The sequence below is a fragment of the Canis lupus genome, chromosome X (assembly GCF_011100685.1).
Source record: "Canis lupus familiaris isolate Mischka breed German Shepherd chromosome X, alternate assembly UU_Cfam_GSD_1.0, whole genome shotgun sequence".
Taxonomy (NCBI): Eukaryota; Metazoa; Chordata; class Mammalia; order Carnivora; family Canidae; genus Canis; species Canis lupus.
The window spans coordinates 86,544,774-86,550,056 of NC_049260.1; positions in this window are offsets into that span (position 1 = coordinate 86,544,774).

Consider the following 5,283-nt stretch of genomic DNA (forward strand, 5'->3'; position numbering starts at 1 on the left):
CAGTAGCATGAGATGAAATGGGAATAGTAGGCAGGGACAAGATTAAGTAGGTCTGTTGTAAAGTATTTGCAGTTTATTTTAAATGCAAAGGAAAGCGGTTATAGGGTCTTAACCTGAGAAGTCATTTGATCAGATTTACATTTTTTCTTTAGAGAGAGAGCTAGAGAGAGACTGTGTGCTTGCAAGTGGGAAGGCAGGGGAGGGGGAGAGGTAAAGAGAAGGGGAAAGAATCTTAAGCAGGCTCCACCCCAAAGTGGGGCTTGATCTCACAACCCTGAGATTATGACCTGAGCCAAAATCAACAGTCTGATACTTAACCGACTGAGCTAATCAGGTACCCCCAAATTTACATTTTTTAAATTAGCAATTTGACGTTAGTATGGACAATGGATGCCTGTACGAAAGAATGGGTATTGGGAGAAGTTGACTAATGATTTCTGGCTGATGAGAGGTGTGCCCAAATAACCAAATTAGCCCTTAAATGAACAAAACAATTTGATCTCAAACTACCATGTTTTGTTGAACCCACACTACACTTATTGTGGTTCTCTTTAAGGAATTATGTATATGCTTTGATAGGATTACAAAAGCTAATAAACTGACAATATGCTTCTTTATCTTTGTTTATGAAATATGTTAAGCATACTACTCTACCAAAAGGTGCATTTCTTACCTAGCTTCCATTGTGAAAGCTAAGTTCATATATTATTTATATTTAGGTTATGCATATTCATGATTAAGTAAATGAAGGATACCATTACTTTTTGACCGAATCACCCTGGATTCAATTTTATAGAGTGTATCCAAGGAAAGGATGTTTAGAAGAAATTTCTATGATACTCAACAACACTAACCAACTCTCTGGATGGATTTTCTCCAGTAACTTCTTTTAGCAATCTAGCTATTTATGTGTTAACAAAACCATTTGCATGAACAAATACCTAGGGATGTCTTATAAGTTCAGTAGAGTGACAAATGTGGTTAGGAATAAACATTAGTTTCATTAGAAATTGCTATATTTAATGAGAATATAAAGAGTTTTTGGCATCATAAAATTGTGATCATGGTTTCTGGTTGATTGCTCCCTGGAGACACAGAGAAACCCAGTAACCTGGGATGTCCTAACCATCTGTTGGGCCAAGGACATGCTAGTGAGTTCTACTCTGCAAACGAAGAGAGGACAAATGGAACTTAGTATTTCCAAAAAGCAAAGAGGTCTATCCAAAAGAAAGAGGTAAATAGTCCCTGATCATTTGAAGGAGCTACCATGACTAGAAACGTTACAAGGAGAGTTTGGGCAACTGCCACATGGAAGTCTAGCATAAGCAAGGGGCAGAGAGGATAAGATGGAGGGACTACTGTCCATGCAAAACAAGTTCTAAAAGAAACTAAGGATCCCGCCCGTCTGAAAGTGGTGTCCACTCAAATCAATTCCAGATTAAAAGTTAATAGGTTACTCTAGGATACTCTTCTTTTTTTCCTAGGAAGAATGAGGCAAAAGAAATAAACAGATTTTTTTTTTTTGAAATTACACTAGCTATACTGAGCTAAAATGGACTTTCAGTTAGAATAACAAGCTTGGGGCATCTGGGTGGCTCAGTGATTGAGTGTCTGCCTTTGACTCAGGCCATGGTCTCACAGTCCAAGATCAAGTCCTACATCGGGCTCCCGGCAGGAGCCTGCTTCTCCCTCTGCCTGTGTCTCTTCCTCTCTCTGTGTGTGTCTCTCATAAATAAATAAATAAAATCTTAACAAAAAAAGAATAACATGCTTGCTCTGAGATACTATCTCTTGCTGTATTTCTGTTTTTGCTTTATTTTCCTTTAGTTTTCTTTATAAATGTTCTGGTTACAACGAGTAACCTTATCTTGACTGAATCCAAAGTAAAGGGACTTTACAGACATCCAGCAGGCTAGATGAGAAGTAAGCACCCAGCAAGGCCTGTAGAAGTACCAGAAAGCATCCAGAATGGAGTAGTGGAGCTGGGATATAGGGAGGTCATAGAGCTGACAAAAATCCTCAGCTAACAGTGCATGTGAACTGCCCCCTTCCTGGGTCATTTTGTCACCTCGTTTCAAAAACCAAACAGACCTAAAGCAGGAATTCAAGGCTGCCTCAAAAAATGAAAGAAAAAAAAACCCAGCACAGGAGAATCACAAACTTCTCTCAGGCTGCCTAAAAATAAATCCCCAACAAAGAAGTGCAGCTTTGAGTGAAAAGTAATTCCTGTGGCTGTGAAACTCCTGACCACAGGCCAACGGAGGGTCATTCAGAAGGAACACAGGAGAGTAGAGGCAAAGGCGAAATCAGTCAAATTGATTCTGTGTCTTAAGAGACCATTGTTACAAGATCATGGCGAGGGGAAAAAATCTGGCTTTGATCTATCACTACCTTTTATGAACACAGTCTGAAATGAGATGATGACATTGTTTTGGTCATCTAGATGCCCTAAGGTAAACCTATTCAATTTTTTTCTTTTGTCTTGAAAGAAAGGTACTTAAATGCAAGACCCTGGGGTTTGCTATAAACAAAGACTATAAACTTTACAGCAAGTCACATATTTTTACATAGTTCACAGCTTAGCATGACCAAATGTGCAACAAATATTGTGGTAATATGTTTTCTACAAATACAATTAAGTTCCTATGTTATGTCTACCTAAAAAAGGCAGTGTTTCAGTTTGCACATTATGGAGCCTTTCTGAAAATGCCATAAAATGCCACAGAATGTTAATCAGAAAAAAAGCAAACATATTTTATTTTATGAATGCTTATGTTGGATCAGGTAACCAATTTTGCTAGGATATAAAAACGAACTGTAGTAAATGTCTTAAGACTGACAGTAGTTGGTTTCTAACATTGTGAACACTTCTTTGAAATAAATATCACCTACATTTATGTATAATATATATTCCTAAATATTTCTTTACAGTAAAGGTTTTCTGATTTGCTGAAGCTGCTCGGTGAATTAAAGATACCAATGGGATCCCTGGGTGGCGCAGCGGTTTGGCGCCTGCCTTTGGCCCAGGGCGCGATCCTGGAGACCCGGGATCGAATCCCACGTCGGGCTCCCGGTGCATGGAGCCTGCTTCTCCCTCTGCCTGTGTCTCTGCACCCCTCTCTCTCTCTCTGTGACTATCATAAATAAATAAAAATTAAAAAAAAATAAATAAATAAAGATACCAATGTGAAGTGCTTATTTGAGGAAATTAAGGAGGGCCACATGACATGAGGCTAGCAACGTATTGATGCACAGGCTTAGGAGAAAATCTAGATTGACCACGGGAGACCTTGGACAAGATAATATTGTGCTTGGAGATGTCATTATCCAAGGGTAATGCTTTAGAGATGTGAGTGGTGGTTATAGGAAAGGAGAAGGGAGTTCTAGATAGCCCTCTTAACCAAAATGGGTCTCTTTGATTTACTTAAAAGTACTGAAAGTCTGCATAGGATTCAATTTGAAGCTAGGCTACCATGGCAAAAAAAAAAAAAAAAAAAATCACCTGATGAAGTGTCCCGCCCATCAAGATCCCTTCAGGATTTATTTACCATCTTTTGACATTCTAATTCAACTGGATTTCATGCCTTTCTTTTGGATTGCAATCATTTGAATATTGAGACTATTTGTTTCCCTTGAGGCAATTGGAATATTTCTCCCTTAGCCCTTTGAGTCTGGGGTAGTTCAGGTACCTCTTGCTTGTTTGACATGTAGTGATTTAACTCCTGCCATCTTCTTTACCACAATCATCTTTCCTGGTCTCCTTTCCTGTCACTGTGAGTGACACGCCAGCTGACAGTGTTATGAATAGGAAGGTTTGGGCAGAGTGACTGTCAGAAATATTTTTACCGTGTGAAAGGACATTTGTGGAATGTTATGGCATCGTTGCCTCCTGCTTGTCCGAGAATGTAGCTTTGAGTATTGGGCTCTTGCCACTATACCCAGCATACCAAAGTGAGTTCCTGGCCTCATCGTACATTGCAAAGCATTTAAGTAATATCTTCACCTCATACATCCAAATGTATTGATTTTCATGTTATTCCTTATGCTTTAATGTAGATTTCATACTTTGACTTAGATTGAAGTCCTCAGAACACTTCAGTAAATGTTGTTACCAGAATTAGAACATGCCCCCTGAGTTGCAGTGAGATTTGTGCTAAAGTTCACAATGTGAATTTGATAGCTCTAAACATGAGATATGCACTTGCTGCGTTTACTGAAATCCCTCGGTCCCCTATCACTTTCCTTCGATTTCAAAGTTATGGAAATGTCCAGTATGTTTGCTCAGAATGACCTGATATGACTTCAGTGTTATTCGGGGCATGATTCTGTTGCCAATTACCTTGGTCTACATGTTTTAAGGTGATTGGGATTACCACTATAAATGAGTTGATGGCATTTAATATATTTGTTTCTCCTATTATAATAACATTACATTTCTTTTCAGACACTTGACTGTATCAGATAACTGTATAACATCTTGATACAAGGCAGTTTTAAGTGAATGTGATCATCTCTCAAGGCTTTAATTCTAAACATACAGGATTTTAAATCTGGGGCATGTTTTAATGGCACATTCACTAACCTCTAACGTTTCTTGGATCATGTTTATAATTGTTTCAAGGCCTCCCTCACTCCAAGCCAGAACAACCATGTGATAATCTGAAAAATATTTTTACTTTTTGGTGCTATTCATTATTTGCGGAGGGGAGTGATTTATGGCTCACCATGATCATGCTAGGAACCAGGTCCCAGAAAATGTATTGTTTCAGGCACAGATTTCCAGCTACTTTTGCCCATTGGTGAATTAGGTGTCTGTGTATGTTGTAAGACTTGAGGATTCTTAACTTTCAAAAATGTTTCTAGCTCATCTGAAATTAAAGATCTCTGTGAATAGTCTCTGAATAGTCTGTTGAAATGCAAATAACTCCGGATGGATAGTATATGAATCTGTCATCTGTCATTAACATCTTAGCACAGATTTATTGAGCAGACCTCTGATAATTAGCTGGAAGGGACTGCCAAGATCAAAATTAGATATTGCTTAAGGTGGATGGCAGGTCTGCAGGAATTGATATTGGTTTAGGTCGGGGAGACATCTGCTTATGGTAATGGTAAGTTTTGGAAAGGCAAGGGAAGCATGATGGCATAAGGCATCTGAGTGCCAGCAGAGAAAAGAGAAATAGCAGAACTATCACAGCTTTAAGTGATTGTTCCATTTTCCTGAAAGTCAGCCATTACGGGAGATTTCTAGATGAGATTAGACTGCCTAGTTGTGTTTCTGCC